The 20,534-nt window shown below is 46.5% G+C and overlaps 1 protein-coding gene across 2 annotated transcripts in view; it reads right to left on the bottom strand.

Annotated features, from left to right (window-relative positions):
* NPAS2 (neuronal PAS domain protein 2) overlaps positions 1 to 11,619 on the bottom strand; it is a 199,286-nt gene extending 187,667 nt beyond the window's left edge. For both annotated transcript variants that reach the window (XM_070798303.1, XM_070798304.1), the window contains exon 1: positions 11,496 to 11,619. The gene's annotated coding sequence lies outside the window, so the exon portion shown is untranslated. The remainder of the gene's footprint in view (positions 1 to 11,495) is intronic.
* Positions 11,620 to 20,534: the final 8,915 nt, after the last annotated feature.

Genomic DNA, 20,534 nt, shown 5'->3' with positions numbered 1-20,534 from the left:
GACCATGAAGAAAACCTTGGTGAGGTCAAGAGTAATCTCTGCTCCGGAGGAACTGACAGCCCAGAGCTACCCAACAACTCATTCTCTGCAACACTCCAGCCTCGCCACAAACACACACCAACGCTGGGGGTTTTACATTTTCTTCACAGTTTTATTCAAGCATGATCTCCAGGGAAACAGATATCTTATGTAGTTAATGATGATGACCCCAGGGACCATGTCTTTTAATTTGTTGAGTCTATCCTTTTTTCTTTTTCTCTTTTTTTTGAGGAATTCTCTTTTATTTTTCAGTTTCCTTTTTAAAAAATTTCATGTTGGAGTACAGTTGATTAACAATGTTGTGTTAGTTTCAGGTGTACAGCAACAGTGATTCAGTTATACATATACATGGGTCTTTTTCTCTTCCCATTTCAGTTATCACAGAGGATTAAGCAGAGTACTTCAGCCACGAAATTAAAAGATGCTTGCTCCTTGGAAGAAAACCTATGACCAACCTAGACAGCATATTCAAAAGCAGAGACATTACTTTACCAACAAAGGTCTGTCTAGTTAAAGCTATGGTTTTCCCAGTAGTCATGTATGGATATGAGAGTTGGACTATAAAGAAAGCTGAGCGCTGAAGAATTGATGCTTTCGAACTGTGGTGTTGGAGAAGACTCTTGAGAATCTCTTGGACTGCAAGGAGATCCAACCAGTCCATCCTAAAGGAAATCAATCCTGAATATTCATTGGAAGGACTGATGCTGAAGCTGAAATTCCAATACTTTGGCCACCTGATGCGAAGAACCTACTCATAGAAAAGATCCTGACGCTGGGAAAGATTGAAGGCGGGAGGAGAAGGGGACGACAGAGGATGAAATGGTTGGATGGTATCACCAACGTGATGGACATGAGTTTGAGTAGGCTCTGGGAGTTGGTGATGGACAGGGAAGCCTGGCATGCTGCAGTCCATGGGGTCACAAAGAGTTGAACATGACTGAGCGATTGAACTGAACTGAAGCAGAGTTTCCTGTGCTATACAGGTCCTGGTTGATTACCTATTTTAAATATAGCAGTGTGTATATATCAATCCCAAACTCCCAATCTATCCCTCACTCCAACCCTTCCCCCACAGGTCATGCCTTTTGTAGACAGTGGGCTTCCCAGGTGGCAAGGAATCTGCCTACCAAAGCAGGAGACAAAGAGACTCAGGTTTGATCCCTGGGCTTGGAAGATCTCCTGGAATAAGAAATGGCAAAACATTTCAGTATTCTTGCCTGAAAAACTGCATGGACAGAGGAGCCTGATGGGCTACAGTCTATGGGGTTGCAAGGAGTCGGACGCACACGCACACGCACACGCACACGCACACACACACACACACACACACGTATGGAGGTGTTGATGCAACAGATACACGATTTCTTGGATCAACACAGTAGCCTCATGGATTCTTCCCTGTCTCACTCCAACCCACCTCCTCACAAAAATGTCTTGGGTGGCTCAGCAATGTCTGACCCGCCCCCCACACTGACAACAGCCAGGCTGACTGTTCACACTGTGATATGAACACACTGATCGTGTTGCTTATTTCTAAGTAGGCCTTAACCTTGTAGAATGAAATCAGAGGAAAATCGAAGCTACCAAGACTGAAATTGAAAAAGTACTGGGATTTTCTAGTTAAAGACAGAGCTGAATTTCACCGAAACGGGCTCTTAGTGACACTACCTCCAAAGACCCATAGGCCCACTGGAGGACTGATGATTAGGCACCAGACTTGAAATGGAATCACCCTGTCCCTGGGGACTTCCTTGAAACATTAGATTTTCTTCTGTGCATTAAGGTGGGAAAATGTGACTAGCATGTCGTATGAGTTTCATCCATCCCATTTGCTTTCCTCTCTTCTCTTACAGAACTGGAAAATTTCATACGGCAAACTCATATTTCAGCTATGCTTCATGCAATGCATGAAATCTTTGTTTAAATGACTACTGTTTATTCACTGAACAAACGCCTATCAGAGTTAAAAACTCTGTGGATCCCAGAAATAACAAAGCTTCTTAGGAATGCTTGGGCATGACAACCTACAGAGGTGGGATGGGGTGGGAGGTGGGAGGGAGGTTCAAGAGGGAGGGGACATCTGTATACCTATGGCTGATTCATGATGATGTATGGCCGAAGCCAACACAATATTGTAATTATCCTCCAATTAAAAATAAATTACAAAAAAATTTTTTTAAAAAGAAAGATGCTTGGGCAGCCCACCATCTGTCTGGATTGAGAAGGGTCTGGAAGGCTGGAAAGGGTCTGGAAGGGTCTGGAAAACTAGACGGCTCCTTCCAGTTTTCTTGGACATAGATCACTGGAGGAGTGTGTCTCCTAACACCACTTTAGGACTCTGTAGATTACAGCAAGGTTAATTATGTCTAGTCAGTTTTCATAGTCTCCATCTCAATATTCTCTTGTGTGTCTTCATAAGACAATGAAACACTCCAACAAAAATTATCATGGGCTATTATGTAGCCATTAAAATTACATATGCATTTAATGTTCAATGATTTGGATTTTGGTTAAGACATGGCTTCCCAGGTGGTGCTAGTAGTAAAGAATCTGCTTGCCAGTGCAGGGGAGGGAGGGTTTAATCCCTGGGTCAGGAAGATCCCCTGGAGAAGGAAATGGCAACCCACTCCAGTATTCTTGCCTGGAGAATCCCATGGACAGAGGAGCCTGGCGGGCTACAGTACATGGGGTCTCAAAGAGTTGGACACAACTGAGCATGTAGGCTTAAAACATGGGGATACAGCATCCTTCAATACTGTTTCAGCCATCTACCTGGCAGCATCTATCAGTCTTTCAAAGAGGTATGGTTCTTTACCCAGGAATACTCCACTAGTAATCCCAGAGGAAAATCTGAAATGTATCTGAAAATATACAGATCAGGAAGTTAACACAATGTTCATAATAGTCAGGAAGTAGAAATAAAGTCGTGGTTCCCTGGGAAGTAGTCCTGGCCTTACAAAGAGCTGAGACAGGAAAGCAAAGGAGAAAAGGAAAGATATACCCATCTGAATGCAGAGTTCTAAAGAATAGCAAGGAGAGATAAGAAAGCCTTCCTAAGTGACCAAAGAAATAGAGGAAAACAATAGAATGGGAAAGACTAGAGATCGCTTCAAGAAAATTAGGGATACCAAGGCAACATTTCATGCAAAGATGGGCTCAATAAAGGACAGAAATGGTATGGACCTAACAGAAGCAGAGGATATTAAGAAGAGGTGGCAAGAATTACACAGAAGAACTACACAAAAAAGATCTTAATGACCCAGATAACCACAATAGTGTGATTACTCACCTAGAGCCAGAGATCCTGGAATGCAAAGTCAAGTGGGCCCTAGGAGGCATCACTAGGAACAAAGCTAGTGGAGGTGATGGAATCCCAGATGAGCTATTTCAAATCCTGAAAGATGATGCTGTGAAAGTGCTGCATTCACTATGCCAGCAAATTTGGAAAACTCAGCAGTGGCCACAGGACTGGAAAAGGTCAGTTTTCACTCCAATCCCAAAGAAACGCAATGCCGAAGAATGTTCAAACTACCGCACAACTACACTCTTTCTACATGCTAGTAAAGTAATACTCAAAATTCTCCAAGCCAGCCTTCAATAGTATAAGAACTAAGAACTTCCACGTGTACAAGCTGGATTTAGAAAAGGTAGAGGAACCAAAAATCAAATTGCCAAAATCCGCTGGATCACAGAAAAAGCAAGAGAATTCCAGGAAAACATCTGCTTCATTGACTACACTAAAGCCTTTGACTGTGTGGATCGCAAGAAACTGTGGAAAATTCTTAAAGAGATGGGAATACCAGACCATCTTACCTGCCTCCTGAGAAACCTGTATGCGTGTCAAGAATCAACAGTTAGAACTGGAGATGGAAGAACAGACTGGTTCAAAATTTTGCAAGGAGTATAACAAGGCTGTATATTGTCACCCTGTTTATTTAAACTTATATGCAGAGTATATCAGGTGAAATGGATGAAGCACAGCTGGAATCAAGGTTGCTGGGAGAAACATCAATAACCTCAGATATGCAGATGACACCACACTTACGGCAGAAAGCAAAGAGGAACTAAAGAGCCTCTTGATGAAGGTGAAAAAGGAGAGTGAAAAAGCTGGCTTAAAATCCAACATTCAAAAAATGAAGATCATGGCATCTGGTCCCATCACTTCATGGCAAAAAGATGGAGAAACAATGGAAACAGTTAGAGACTTTATTTTCTTGGGCTCAAAAATCACTGCAGTTAGTGACTGTGGCCATGAAATTAAAAGAAGATGCTTGCTCCTTGGAAGAGAAGCTATGACAAACTAGACAGCATATTAAAAAGCAGCGATATCACTTTGTGGACAAAGGTCTGTATAGTCAAAGCTATAGTTTTTCCAGTATTCATGCATGGATGTGAGAGTTGAACCATAATGAAGGCTGAACACTGAAGAATTGATGCTTTCAAACTGTGGTGCTGGAGAATACTCTTGAGAGTCCCTTGGACTGCAAGGAGATCAACTCAGTCAATCCTAAAGAAATCAACCCTGAATATTCACTGAAAGGACTGATGTTGAAGCTGAAACTCCAATACTTTGGCCACCTGATGCAAAGAGCTGACTCACTGGAAAAAAACCCTGATGCTGGGAAAGATTGAGGGCAGGAGAAGAAGGGGATGACAGAGGATGAGATGGTTGGATGGCATCGCTGACTCAATGGATATGAGTTTGAGCAAACTCCAGCAGATGATGAAAGACAGGGAAGCTTGGCGTGCTGCAGTTTTGGGGATCAAGAAGAGTTGGACATGACTGAGTGACTGAACAATAAGAAATAAAGAATGATAAATGTTTAACAATAGGGAATGGGTTAAATCAATTATGTGTCAGCCATACCTCTGAGTGCAACTATGTAACCTTTAAAAAGAATAAAGTAGATATAAAAAAAATGACCCCCCAAATCTCATGACACACACACACATCACTAAATAAAATGTGCAAAATGAATAATGTTAGTTTGAAAAGAAAATGTACATACATGGTATACACGTAAATGCAGTGAAAATGAGTAGCAGATTACACCCGCATGGTTAGCAACAATCAACTCTCCAACAGGGAGGAGAGCTGAGGGATGGGTCAGTTGGGATGATTCTGGTTACAACTAGCAAAAAAATCCAACTTGACCTCCTTTAAGAGGTTAGGAAGGTCCCAAATCAGAGCTTCCTCTTGGGTAATTCAGGGGCACTGTAGAGGCCCCATTCTTCACCTTTGCATTCTTTGGCAGGTCAGCTGGGACCTGGCCCAGCCCATTCTGTTGGCTGACAGCTGCCCCACTTACAGGCATTGTGTCCAGAAGAAAAAAAGTGGCTGGTTCCTCCTACATCTCTTTTTAAGAGTCAGGAAAGCCGCCCACTAAGTTACCCTCCTGTTTGATTGATCAGGAGGGCCACCTGTTCACCCTAAACCAATCACTGGGGTTGCAGGCCCACCAGCAGTTCCTCAGCCAATCAGGATTTACCCCTGAGACATGTGGAGGAGAGTGGACCCCTGAACAAAATCAAGTTTCTACGAGGCAAAAAAAAAAAAAAAAAAAAAAAAAAACCGCTGGACAATAAAGAAGGCAGAGTGTGGAAGAATTGATGCTTTGGACCTGTGGTGCTGGAGAAGACTCTTGAGAGTCCCTTAAAAGGCAAGGAGATCAAACCAGACAGTTTTAAAGGAAATCAACCCTCAATACTCATTGGAAGGACGGATGATGAAGCTGAAGCTCCAATACTTTGGCCACCTGATGCAAACAGCTGACTCACTGGAAAAGACCCTGATGCTGGGAAAGACTGAAGGCAGAAGGAGAAGAGGGCAACAGAGAGTGAGATGGTTGGATGGCATCACTGACTCAATGGACAGGAACTTGGGCAAACTACAGGAGATGGTGAGGGACAAGGAAGCCCTGCATGCTGCAGTCCATGGGGTCAAGAAGAGTCGGACACGACTTGGTGACTGAACAACATTAGTACGGCCAGAGGGTGAAGGGGATCTTTTTACTAGAATTGGTTCTGGATTGTGTGAAATTTTTATAAGATTATATCATTTTTTTAATTTAACATTAAAAAAAAATGTTTAAGCACAGAAAAAAGAATGAAGGGTAATACACCTTGAGACTGTGGGTAATCTCCATTTTCTTCAATCTTTTCTGTACTTGCCAAAAAATAAGTATACATTTAAAACAGAAAAATAATAACATTTGCAGTGTTCTCCAGTTCTCAATATTATGAGTCTCACAGGGTACAGAGATTCCTCCTGAGATTGCCCTGTGTGGGTTTTAGTTCAGAGGAGGCTGGAAGGATCACTCAGGTGGGTTCAGTCACCTGCTTTCCTTTAGTGGGGCTTGTATCCACGGGAAGCCTGGACGGTTTTCAGTGACCTGGGACATAATCCCCCATGGTTTCATCAAAGCATCAACACCCACAGAGTTGGAACCCTGGGTCCCGCCTCTGCTCTGGTTTCCATTTTAAGTATTCCCTGACACTTCCCCTGTTATCATACCCCCTTCATGGCCTTGGTTCAATCACTAGTCCTTCCCTCATACACATCACAGGGCCACAAACCCGTTGCCATTCTCTTGCACTTGGTTTTCAAGGTTTATTTTGGCGGAGCAGGAGTGGGAATGGGAGCAGAGAAGTGTCCTTTGTAAGTAGTAAGCAGAACTCACAAACATACACGCGAGAGCAATAGTGGTGGAGGCATTTTGAGGGCTGCCCAGTTTGCATGCTAAGTCACTTCGGATGCGTCCAACTCTTTGCAACTCCATGGACTGTAGCCCTCTAGGCTCCTCCATCCATGGGACTCTCCAGGCTCTAAGAATACTGGAATGGGTTGCCATTTCCTCCTCCAGGGGATCTTCCTGACCCAGGGATCGAACCTGCGCCTCTTACATCTCTTGTACTGGCAGGCAGGTTCTTTACCATTCGTGCCAACTGGGAAATCCAGATGACTTCCCCTAAAGTCAGGGTGAAGGAGACTTCTGCCTTGGAACATCTGCCTTCCCCAGAAGTCAGGAGGAAGTAATCAGCTCAGAGCATGAAGTATAATGTGCTGGGTGGCGAATTCCCACTCACGCTGCACTGCCTTCAGGGAACTCCCACTAAACTGAAGAGGGCCGATGGATGGCTCTGACCCTTAAAAGGGCCCAGAAAGGGACACACCAATGCCCTTCCCTCTGAAACATATTGTTAAGGTGTGCCTGGTTACCACCAACACCAGTCAGTCTTGATCAACAGAATCTACAGGGTGAGTACCGGGAACAGCCTCAGGTAAATACATTGCTAGAAGGGTACCAGCAGGGCTCACCAGAAGCCAGGGTCCTGCAGAAGAGTGGAGAAGTGGGTGCTACTCATCATCCCATTTTGCATCCATTACCTTGCACGGCTGCCCGCGCTCCAGCCCCGGGCCGGGTTCTCTCCTGCCAGCCCTGGGTTTGCTGATTAACCAAATGGAATCTCTAGTTGGTGAACTATGTGCAAAAGTATTTTTAGGAACCTCTTCTTCCTCCATGCCTAAAAGCCTCTCCTCTCCCATCAGCAGTAATAAAAGCAACCCCGCAACCCACTCCAGTATCCTTGCCTGGAAAATCCCATGGATGGAGGATCTAACAGGCTACAGTCCAGGGGGTCACAGAGAGTCAGACGTGACTGAGTGACTAACACACACTTTTCTGTTATTCTGATGTGTCTCCTTCACTGGTCATCCTACCTACCTTGATGAGGTAAGCGTTATTCCCACTATTCTTCTAACTAGGACACTGAGGCTCAGGAAGATTAAAGAAAAAGTTGCCCCAAGTCACACAGTAGCTGAGCAGGAAGGCTATCCCAGATCTGTCTGATTTCAGTATCTGCATTTTATTTCCTGGCGAGTCACAGAGCTTCTCATTCAAAGAAAACTAGAGGTCAAGGGTGGCCAGCGTGGGAGCCCTACCAGAAAAAACCTCTTTCCTGGGCCCCTGTCAGGCCACCACCACACTGAAGAGGAGTGTCCCGGAGCCTCAGTTCAGTCTAGAAAGACTCTCTCTTTCTCATTGCGTCAGTTCCTGGAGGCCAGGGAGGACCCATGTTCTTTCTTTTTCTATCACCTGGTCCATCTATGCAGTAGATGCTACACCGGCTGAATTGGGTTGACAACATTCCAGAACCTTCTAGAGTGCCATAGTTTCGGGAGCATGTGGGAGCTTTTAAGAAATGCAGGCTCTCAGGTTCCAACCTAGACCTGCTGAGTCAGCACCTGCCCTTCACAAGGTCCCCAGACAATCAATGCTACTCTACACTGTAAAGTTTGACATACCATCTTCTGCACCCTCCTTTTAATACATTTTTGTTTTGCTTTGTTTCACATCAACATAGAAGATTAAACTCTGGTTTCTATTCTGAACCATCTTATGGAAAACCACACATTGTCTTATGACCCACAGAAGTTCAAGTGATCTCTGAGGGAACTTCCCCTAAGAGATTGCTTACAATGCCAAGTGGTCCCCAACCTCAAAGAATTCAGTGAGAAACAGTAGTGCCTTAAAGACTGCATTAAAAACATGCCCCCTTTAAACATATGTTCACATTTAATAAGTGTTTATTTAGTGCTCTAAGGTGCTATTAATCATCTTCAGATTTAAACTAGAATTACTCAGAGTTAAGTACCCCATTAGCATTCAGCAATTTCTACCCTTTGGATAACTGTCATCCACAAGTCAGCTTGTTTCCTACACCTACTTATTATTGAGCATCAGTGATGAACAAGGCCTCCTAGGGGTGAGATGCTGGATGGAATATGAACGTGGTCTCCTATCTTTGCTACACATAAGAGTAAAGATCAGGAACCTGCTAGTCAAACACTTCTGTAAGCAAGTAACGTGTATCTTTGCCACTACTTAGATGCAAAATTCCATCAGATGCTTCTTTAATGCAGCCAATTAGACCGTGGCCGTAAGAAAGCCAAGAATACGGTGTTACTGGGCTATTTTCAACACCTCACAATCTGACCTCTCTTGGGAAAGAAATGCCTCTCTGTGCCTGAGATCAGGCAAGGGACAGTCAGTGCTCGGATCACCATGGAAAAGCCGACTTTTCATGGAAAGGATAAAATATATGCTTGTTTTAAAAATCAAGAAAAAGGACTTAGCCCTCTAGAAGCTTAAGGTTCAAAAGCCAGACTTCTGAAAAATGACCATATATAGGTATATGGAGGACCACATAAAAGACCATATAAAGATATAAAGAGCATATGCATGCATTGTTATTTTAATCTGAAAGAAATCACTAATTTTGAATGTGTAACCTAAAAACTAGTAGCAGTACTAACAGCCAGCTATAAAGATTACCAAGAGTTAAAAAAGACTGTTCCAAAAAATAAGATGAATTCAACTTCATCATGACATATAACAGATGATATGTGTCATTTTACACTATTTTTATTAGTTTGTTTATCATTTTCATTATTACATAGCCAGAAATAGTAAAAAGGGCCCAAACTCTTAACAAGAATCAAATAAGCTTAAAACAATTGTTATTTTCTACAGAAAGATGAATTCTTGAGCCACCATCTGAACACTCACTTCCAATCAGGGAATTTTTTTTTCAACATGCTAATTAGTGATGCCTCACTTGGTTCTTTTCTGGGCATGTTTAACTCTTTGGGAGGTAACATTTTATTTGTAACATATTTCCTCTAGAATATATTCCCTTCTCTGGCCTCCATGGGAGTCACTATGGGGAGCACTGAAAATCAAACTAATTTTACATCTGCTGCAGTGGGACAGATCAGCAAATAAATATATGCATCGATTTCCAAGGAGAAAATGGCTAAAAGCAGTGTATTTACAATTCCTCTAAGCCACACTTCGCATCTCTCTAAGAGACGGAAGACGATTATTGAAAGCCTTTGCTGCGTACACTTTATTTTTAACTAAATCTTTAAGTAGACTGCTGAGAAATGCCAATACTTCTACCAGTCCTGCTTTAGCTGTGCAATCAAACAGATCTTTTGCTTTTGCAAAATAGTGATCCAAGCCTGAATAGCTATTTTAAACATCATATTTATTGCAGTTATTTTAAAATACATTTCGGGGTTAATTTTTGGCAAACTTCTCCTTTAAGAAATCTTCTGGACAGAAAGCCAGAGTTAAACTTGCCCTTGAATTTTGAACTTGCACCTCCCAAGGAAGAACAATTAAAACTTGCTGTGTTTTTAATGCACCTCATAATGAGTTGGTCAGTTCACTGATCAGGGACTGAGTTAGTTTGTGTCTCCTAGACAGAGGGATGGACAGAGCTCAACCCTGCCAGGAACTGCCTTAGAACTAATTAACTGCAAAGTCCAAACGGGGAAAACCCTCCTATTAAGGAAAAAAATGGTTCCGGTTCTAAATGATCAATTATGACCAGTTCGTCTCTGCTAATTAAATTAATTTAATAACTACTCCATATTTTGCCGTAAAGAAATAGGCCAATCAATATAATGAATCAAAGGAGTAGGCATTAAAGACCAAACTCACCGAGTTCTCTCTCTTTCCAGACCCCTTCTGAACACCTGTTGAACCCAGGGGCTTTCAACTTTGCGAACTAAAGCCTCCTGGATACAACCGTGGCAGCTTTTAGACTTTCTGGAAGTGCGTGTGTATTTTTAAGGTTTCCATCTTGCTTAATCAACAGAGCTGGTTACTAATTATTTATGAATCATGGGGCTGAAAACAAACTTTCTTACCTTAAGCAGTTAAGGAGTGGCAGATAGAGAAGAGGGGTTTGTTTTTAATTTGGCCTTTTCGTACACCTCCCTACCCCCAGGTTACCCGCTCCGTGCGGATCTCTGGAAAGGTCAAAGGTAAGCCTCCTTCCTCGGCTCGTGGGAGGGAGCACACCTCCCAACAAAACAACGCGCTGGCATCCAACCTGGGGAGCAAGGCGGCGAGCAGGGCCGGGCTATGCGTGTCCAGGGTGCAGGCTCGGCACCCATTATGGCCCGGAACCAATTCCAATCTAGGGACCCGTTGAGATCGTGGGCCCGGGGCGCGCATGCCACCCTTTCCGGGGGTCCCCGGCGCCCCACGCTCTGGAGAGCGCGCGATGGGGCTCAGGGAAACCTCTGGGCGACCTTCGAGGCTGCTACCAGGGCACGGCCTCCACCCATCCCGACGGTACTCTCTGAGCACCCCGGATCGGGGTGTCTCATCCTCTGCCTCCTACGGCGAGACGCACACGGACACTACCCGCCCGGCCGCCGCCGCGATCCCGCAGGACGCGATGTTCCCGCTGCAGGACCAGGGGCTGGGGGTGGGGACCCAACCGCCCTGCGCCCCAGGCCCCCGGCGAAGCGCAGTCCCGGGCCGGGGCGTCCCTCCCCGCTCCGTGCGTCCACCGCGCCGGCAGGCAGGTGATCAAGTCCCACGAACCTGCGCGCGCGCCCTCCCATCCGGGGGCCCCGCGTCCCGGGGCTCGGCCCTTACCTCGGAGCGGGCCGGGGCGGCCCCGCGGGGCCGGGCGCGGGCTGGGCCCGGGAGACGCGCCTCCCGCCGCCGCTGGGAGCCGAGGCGGCGAGCGGGCGCGGCGAGCTCCTCCCGGGCGGCGGCGGGAGGCGCTGCTCTCGCTGCTACCGCCGCCGCCGCGGCTGCGGGTCTCAAAGCTACGCCGCCGCCGTGCGTCTCTAGGCTCCTGCGGGAGGCCGGCTGCTCGCGCGGCAAACTCTTCCGCACGCAGAGCCGGCGGGGAGAGGAGCCGCCGCCGCCGCCGCCACCGCCGCTGCCGCCGCCGCCGCCTCTTCCTCCTCCCCCGCCCTCCTCCCGCCTCCTCTCGGTCCTCCTCCTCCTCCTCCTCCTTCCCTGCGCTCCTGCGGCCGCAGCCGGCCGGGTCTCTCCTGGCCGCAAGCCGGGCCCTGGCCGCGACCCAGCCTGGGACCAGCACCCTGCGCTCCCTACGAGCAGATGGACCCCTGGACCCACCTCCCACCCCCCAGCTTCCCTGAGCGGCGGAGACACCCGCGCCCAAGGCCTCCACCGCAGGGCGGCTGCCGGGGACGCGCGGCATGGTCCGGCCGAGGGTGCGGGGCGGGGACGGGGTGTGCTTAGAGGGGAACTGTCCGAAGGAGAGGCCGTGGAGGTCCCGTTCAAGTTGTCAGTGGGGGTGGCGGGGAATCGCCCTCCCCTGCGCGCTGCCACCCCGCTGTCCAGTGCGTTGGGGGGCCAGCGCGCCACCGCGGCCCCCAACACGCCGTCCTCGTGGGGCAGCCCTGCGCGCAGACCACTGCGCTTTCCCGGAGAGCTGCGGGCGGGGATCAGGGAGACGCAGGCGAGCGCAGAGGACCGCGGCGCCTGCTGGGGAGGAACGATCACTGTTTCTTCCGAAGCGAACGTAGCCGGTCCGGAAAATGGGTCAAGGATGGAAAGGAGCCCCTCCTATAGGGCTTGGGGGCCGCGGCCAGGAGCGCGCACCCGGAGCTCCAAGCTGCGGCTCCCTCCCCTCCCCCGCTGCCCTCCTCTCCTTTTGCACCAGTGCAGGAAATGTTCCACTGACCTACATATTTTTCCAAACATACGTGACCTTTTTTTTTTTTTTTCCCCTCTGTGGGAGGAGACAGGCGAGAATCCAAAAAAAAAAAAGAAGAAGCTGGAGCAGTGCGCGCGAGAAAACAAGGAGGCATTCAGCAAGGCTCCCGCAAACAGCGAACACAGACACGTGCGCATAAACAGTCCGGGGAGCCCGAAGCTGCTGTTGCAACCTCTGCGGGGCTCCGAGACAGAGTCGGGTGGGAAAGAAAGACCACGCGCCCCGGGGCCCGGAACGGTGTCCCGGTTCCTCTAGACTCACGAACCCCTGTCCATCCTAGGCGCCAGGGAAGAAGCCCCAAAGAGGCGATAGGTTCCCCATCCCCGCATGGTCACCCCCGGGACATCACAGAGGCATGTTGCCTGGCGCAGCGCTCGGCGCCCAGCTGCCTTTTTCAGATGTCCCCGGGTCCTTTGTACAATTAGAGGAAAGTGCCCCCCCCTCCCCAGTCCTGTCCCATCACACTATCTTCCCAGGCCTCTCAGAACATCAGATGGGCCCCCCCACTCGGTTCCAGGGCCCTGGCTTTATTTTCTCCGAGCTCAAGACAAACCCTCTCCAGCGCAGACCCGACCCACAGCGCCTTATTTGGGCATGCAACTCGGCACTGTCAATTAGATCAAAACGTTCACACAGACCTCCCTTTTCCCCCCTGTAAAGTAGGTCATTCTCTTTATTTCCCACTTGCATTATTTTTGTCTAATTCTCTTCCTGAAAAATAATCAGCCCTCAGGAGCTTTGCGCATCCTGAGAAGCTGTTATTCTTAGGCTTGTAGGGCTTTTCAAGAAGGAGAAGGAGGCATTTGGCACGTTTCGGTTTTGAAGTCCCTCCCTTTCCAAAAGGAGAACATTTGAAAACTTTATGTTGCTTTGTTTTTCTACCCCCTCCCTTTCCTTCGGGCAAGTAGGTTTCACCCTGCCCTTACTGTGAGGCTATGACTAATATCTACTAAAGGATAAAGTTCTATGCTCTTAACCGGATTTAATGCAGAATTTAAAGTCACCTCCCTTCCTTTCTTGCTTTGAAAGAGATTTCAGCTCCCTCCTCCTTCTCCCTTTTGGGAACCAGCTGAACCATCTTTAAAAGATCTTTTAGAAAACAAATGATCTACAGAAATAATCCAGCAGGCGCAGCTGCCCCACTGTGCAGCAGGTATTTTTGCTAGGGTCTGTTTTCACCTGTTGCCTGGTAGGATCTCCCATTAAATGTGTGGCTCCTGCCTTCTGATCATGGAGATGTTGTGTATGTCGTTGTACTCACTCCAGATGCCATCCTGTCTCCTAGTGTTAATTCCACCTGTCTGAGCATAAAAGGGAGTGGATCTGCAGCAGAGAACCCAGTCAGGACCCAAGCAGAGTTGAAGAGGGACATTTTCCTCCTGTTCATTCTCTGCACTTGGCAGTTCAGTTCCTTTAACTGGCATTTGTTGAAGGCTTCTCATGAATCAGGCTGGGCCTGTCCTGTGAGCAATGGAGGGAAACTTGACAGCTGTTTATGTCTGTACAAGAAGGGTTTACAATGTGGAGGCAGGGATAAAGAGGAGGCCAATAGGGTGAGTGCCACAAGACCTAGTGACCTGCGTTCAAGAGAGGGAATAAGGATGGGCTTCCTGGAGGAAGTGACATTGCTGTTAGGATTTTTCATCAGCCAGATAACAAAGTCACATTGGCTCAATCTGTGCATTATTCCAAATGTACAGCCTAGAGCAAAAGAAATTATTGCAAAACCACATTGTCAATTTGGGGAAATTCTCAAGTCTCAGATGGTTCGTCCTTTAAAAGAACATGGATTTATTAATGAATGAATGTTGCAGTGATACATCCAGGAACCCCAGCTAGTTTTCAAAGAATGACTATTTATGGGTGGGAGGGAGAGGAAATGATTCATTCTAGTTGGTTATATCAATCTTTAAAGGTAGCAGAGAAACTACCTGAAGTTTTTGCAGTCTAATCAGATATTCTTTTCTCTCATAGAAGTTGTGGCATATCCTGATTAAAAATATTTAGCTGGTTAAATTCTCAAAATATATACAGTAGAAGTATCTGTATATGGTGCTACGCACGGGTGAGAACATGTGGATGATTACAAGAGTTACAGTACTAGCTCAAATCTGGGACCGATATTAGTGTATGCAGTTGTGCGTGTGTGCTCAGCCGTGTCTGACTCTTTGCGACCCCATGGAGCCTGCCAGGCTCCTATTTCCTTGGGATTCTTCAGGCAAGAATATTGGAATGGGTTGCCATTCCCTTCTGCAGGGGATCTTCCCAACCCAGGGCTTGAACCCATGTCTCTTGTGTCTCCTACATTGGCAGGTGGGGTTCTTTACCAGAAGCACCACCCCCTAGACATATAAAGTCAGTAAGTTAAACTCACACTTCAGGAGAAACACCAAGTACAGTGTTCCATGCTAGATGATATCATCACATTTTTGGGGACTAATTGTAAGATAGAGGGGCCTTAAAAAAAATTTTTTTTAATGAATGCCCAGAAGCTGTTTTATGGATTTACATCTCTGAGTAGTAGTTTTCACTTAAAATTTAAAAAGAGAAAACACAATTCTATGCATCACTGAGTAGAATAATGTGCTAGGGAAGAAGATTTTTACAACTGAGGCAGAAGGGGAAGTTGGGTCAGAATGAGGATGAAGAAGAGACCTCAGAGCCCATAACTGGAAATCAAATACTCAAAGGCCAGGGCTGATGAGAACCCAGAGAAGAAGGATTCAAGAATGTCCACCTGCATTTGAAATGCCAAGGTTAGAATGTGAATGCCTTGTTTCTGCAGAAGCTTCATAGCGAGAGCAAAGTGCTGGGTGGGATTCAGGCACTGCAGTAGGCTCAACCTGAGGATGCTCCCAGGAAAGAATCCAGGCCTTGTGCAACTTGCCTGGGAGAGTGAGGACTGGACTTGGCATTGCTGCCCGTCAGATCATGTGGCTGGCAAACCAAAGAACGAAGTAAGATTTCCTTACAAAGCTGGCGTGGCGGGCCCAGGGAGAAATCTGGGCTGGCGGAGTCTGGAGGTGACAAAGCCTCAAAGCCTCAGCTAATCCCTGCTAGTTGACTGCAGTGCTTCCAAGGACCACAGGAGGAAATGGTATGTGTGAGTGCGTGCAAACACCACACACACACACATCCTCCGGAAAAAGAGGTGGGAAGACTGTTGATAATATGGGCACTTGAAAATAATCTTTGCTTATAGTTAAGCACCCCAAGAAGTCCCTTCACATACATAGTCTCAAAGTTTGATTTTGCATGTGTGCTAAGTCACTTCAGTCATGTCCAACTCTTTGTGGCCCTATGGACTGTAGCCTGCTAGACTCCTCTGTCCATTCTCTAGGCAAGAATACTAGAGTGGGTTGCCATGCCTTCCTCCCGGGGATCTTCCCAACCCAGGATGAAACCCGAGTCTCTTCTGTCTCCTGCATTGGCAGGCAGGTTCTTTACCACTAATGCCACCTGGGAAGCCCAAAGTTTGATTTGAGGTTCCATTTCTCTCCTAAGGGGATCCTTTTTTAAAAAAATAATCTTTAATTTTAGAGTAGTTTTATTGTTGTTCAGTCACTAAGTCGTGTCCAACTCTTTGCAACCCCATGGATTGCAGCACACCAGGCTCTCCTGTCCTTCACTATCTCCTGGAGTCTGCTCAAATTCATTTTAGAGCAGTTTTAGATTATCAGCAAAATTGATCTGAAAGTACTAAGTTCTCATATAGTCTCCAATCCCCTCCGCCAGCCCCCAGTCAACATTGCCCACCAGAGTGGTACATCTGTTCCAATCCACGAACCTCCACTGACACACTGTTAACACCAGATTTCTAGTTTTCACGGTGTCCCTGGTGGCTCAGATGGCTAAGAATCTGCCTGCAATGAGGAAGACACAGGTTTGACCCCTGGGTCAAGCAGCTCCCCTGGAGGAGGAAATGGCAGCCCACTCCAATATTCTTGCCTGGGAAATCCCATGCACAGAGGAGCCTGGTGGGCTACAGTCCATGAAGTCACAAAGAGTCGGACATGACTGAGCGACTAACACAGAGTTTGCATCAGGGTGGACTATTGGTGTTATATTTTGGTGGCTTTAGATGAATGTATAATGACGGGCCTTTGCCATTATAGCATCAAACAGTATTTCCACTGCCCTGAAAATCCTGTGTTCCGCCTGCTCTTCCCTCCATTTTCCTAAACCCTGGCAATCACTGATCTTTTTACTGCCTCCATAACTTCGCCTTTTCAAGAATGTCACATAATTGGAATCACACAGTACCTAGCTTTTCATATTGGCTTCTTCTTAAAATGAACTTAAGTTTTCTCCATCAGCACAGAATAATATTACGTTGTCTGGGTGAGTTTTTTAAACTGGTATTTTAGGGACTTTCCTGGCAGTCCAGTGGTTAAGACTTCGCCTTCCAATGCAGGAGGTTTGGGCTTGATCCCTGGTCAGGGCCAACAAAAAACCAAAAAACCAAGAAACAGAAGGCATATTGCCATATTGTAATAAATTCAATAAGAGACTTGAAAAAATAAGCTGACATTTTAGTAAACAGTGCTTTCTGTAATAACAGGTAACATTTGTCTAACATATGCCAGGAATTTACGTGACCTCATTTCAGAAGGCCCTATAAAAAAGTGATTTAGGATTTCCTAGCAACAGAGAAGAAATCTGACTTCCGCTCAAGGTACCTTCAGGGTGTTGGCAGATACGTGGCAGAGCAGGGTTTGATCCTTGCTTGAAGACTGCTGCTCCCATGGTCCTTCCTCCCACCAGACCTAGCTCTCGGCTGTGTGAGATGCCAACACAAGGATATTTGTGGCATCATTCACTCCCCATGAGATCTTGCTGGATAAAGAACTGGCGCCAAAGCAGGCATGTACTGCTCAGTGGATGTGCCTTTCTCGTCTCCGTTTTCCCTTGTTCTCCTCTCAATACATCAGCTATTAATATATCTTTACTCCACTCTTGAATCAGCTCTCTTCCAAGCACTTGAAATAGAAATCCAGGATGAGGGCTTGGGGTTGGCAAAACAGTGACACTTGGTCCTGATAAGCCGCAGAAAGAAAGAAACGCACTGGGCCGATACGTAGTGTTATTGGTGTATCGGCCTCTCACCAAGGGCAGGCCCTGTTTGACTTTGGTGACGGCCTGGATGGGAGTGGCCTTTGGTCAACACATGTGGTCTTCAAACCAGCTCTAGGTTATACAGGTTGGGAATGAAAGCAGACTCATCCCGTGAAAGTGAGTCTGAGTGACAGTTAAGCTTCCCTCACTTGGCCCATGAGAGGGGGACCAGGGTGGGCCAGCAAGGTGGAGGCCTTGCTCAACTGTTATGTCTGGTCATCCTTCTGGTTACGTCAGTGGCCGGGGATGTAGCCTTTCTCATTGGAACTAGATTTTTTTTTTTTTTTTTTTTGTAGGGGGGAGATGCTCAGCTCAGATTTGCTCCCAGGAAGTTTTTAAACAACCCAGGTGGTGCAAGTGGTAAAGAATCCACCTGCCAATACAGGAGACCTGGGTTGGGAAGATCCCCTCAAGGAGAAAAATGACAACCCATTCCAGTCTTCTTGCCTGAAAAACTTCATGGACAAGAGGAGCCTGGCGGGCTACAGTCCATGGGGTTGCAAAGAGTTGGGCATGACTGAGCACCACACACAGTGCTACATAGTACACACCTTTCCCAGTCTGTAAAAGTGGTTAGCCTGTGCAAGATGGGGAAAGGAACACTCTTCAAAGCACACAGAAGAGTGAAGGGAGGGGAAGTCTTTTGTGTACAGGGTGTCAGGAGCTGGAGGAAGGAAGGCGCTGGGGCTGCAAACGTGGGTGGGCTGTAAATGAGCCAGAAGGAATGGGGGGTGTTTCTCCGCTCCTGCAATTAGCCGAGTGGATTTCAGAAGCAACTGTAGAGTCAGAGCTAAAGCACGTACAGGGTGGAAGCAATCACTTCCGAAGGGACGGGCCCACTGTTGAGACACATGCTTCTCCAACCTGTGTGGGAAACACCCTCTAAACAGGGCAGAAAGACAGCTGTGTTGACACACAAGCGGGCACTTCCTTCACTGTTCTCAGCTCATGTCCCATTGAACTCCACTAAGAGACCAAACCAGTCAATCCTGAAGGAAATCAACCCTGAATATTCGTTGGAAGGCCTGATGCTGCAGCTGAAGCAACAATCCTTTCTTTGGCCACCTGACGCAGAGAGCCGACTCATTGGAAAAGACCTTGATGCTGGGAAAGATTGAGGGCAGGAGGAGAAGGGGGAGACAGAGGATGAGATGGTTGGATGGCATCACTGACTCAATGGATATGAGTTTAAGCAAGCTCCGGGGGATAGTGAAGGACAGGGGAGCCTGGTGCGCTGCTGCCTATGGGATCACAAAGAGTTGGACAGGACTTAGCTACTGAACAACAACAAACAAGAAGAAGTCATTTAATGTACTTGTTGTTTAGTTGCTAAATCGTATTCAACACTTTTGCGACCCCATGGACTGTAGCCCGCCAGGCTCCTCTGTTGATGGGATCTCCCAGGCAAGAAAACTGGAGTGGGTTGCCATTTCTTTCTCCAGGGAATCTTCCCAATCCAATGATCAAACCTGCGTCTCCTGCATTGGCAGGCAGACTCTACCGTTGAGCCACGAGGGAAGTCCCTTTAATGTATTTACATGTGTCTGTTTAAAATGGGCATTTTCAGCTCATTTCTCAGACTGATTTCCATTTCTGTCTCTTTTTAAGATTCTCTGACTTGGGCGCAATGCTGTTCGAATAGTTAAGTTTCTATACGAACAGATGTATAATCATAATCTACCATGTACTTTGCCCAGGAAGAACATTTAGTGATCCGAAATTCATTACACAGAGTTCACTTGAAGTGAAAAGCTAATGATAGAAAAATGTTCTCCAAGGATCTATTTATAATCCCTCCCAAGTAGGCAGAAGAGATGCGTTTCCTGTATGGACAAGCGTTTTCTCAGTATGCTTTGTTACAAGGTTTTGGTGAGAAAGCGGCTTTTCTCAATGGCTTTGGTCTAACACTTGCATTGACGGTGAACACGATTCTTGAATAAAGACAACCTCATTCAATGTTTTTGAAATGTGCTATTGCTCGTCTCTCTGGATTTCTTCCTTTCAAGGCAAAGGAGTGTTTGCCCTGAAGTTATAGATGCTTTTATGGTGGCAGTGGGGCTTGACTGTATTTTTGCATTCCAGAAATTTCTAACTAAAGCTATTGTTGTTGCTGTTGTTTAGTCACTAAGTCGTGTCCGAGCTATGAAAAAAGAGAAGTGAAAAGCAAAGGAGCAAAGGAAAGATATAAGCATCTGAATGCAGAGTCCCAAAGAATAGCAAGAAGAGACAAGAAAACCTTCTTCAGCGATCAATGCAAACAAATAGAGGAAAACAACAGAATGGGAAAGACTACAGATCTCTTCAAGAAAATTAGAGATACCAAGGGAACATTTCATGCAAAGATGGGCTCGATAAAGGACAGAAATGGTATGGACCTAACAGAAGCAGAAGATATTAAGAAGAGGTGGCAAGAATACACAGAAGAACTGTACAAAAAAGATCTTCACGACCCAGATAATCACGATGGTGTGATCACTGACCTAAAGCCAGACCTCCTGGAATGTGAAGTCAAGTGGGCCTTAGAGAGCATCACTACAAACAAAGCTAGTGGAGGTGATGGAATTCCAGTTGAGCTATTTCAAATCCTGAAAGATGATGCTGTGAAAGTGCTGCACTCAATATGCCAGCAAATTTGGAAAACTCAGCAGTGGCCACAGGACTGGAAAAGGTCAGTTTTTATTCCAATCCCAAAAAAAGGCAATGCCAAAGAATGCTCAAACTACCGCACAATTGCACTCATCTCACACACTAGTAAAGTAATGCTCAAAATTCTCCAAGCCAGGCTTCAGCAATACGTGAACCATGAACTTGCAGATGTTCAAGCTGAT

The sequence above is a fragment of the Bos indicus genome, chromosome 11, assembly GCF_029378745.1.
Source record: "Bos indicus isolate NIAB-ARS_2022 breed Sahiwal x Tharparkar chromosome 11, NIAB-ARS_B.indTharparkar_mat_pri_1.0, whole genome shotgun sequence".
Taxonomy (NCBI): Eukaryota; Metazoa; Chordata; class Mammalia; order Artiodactyla; family Bovidae; genus Bos; species Bos indicus.
The sequence above is the reverse complement of the archived record's forward strand: the minus strand, read 5'-3'. Positions and strand labels throughout refer to the sequence as shown.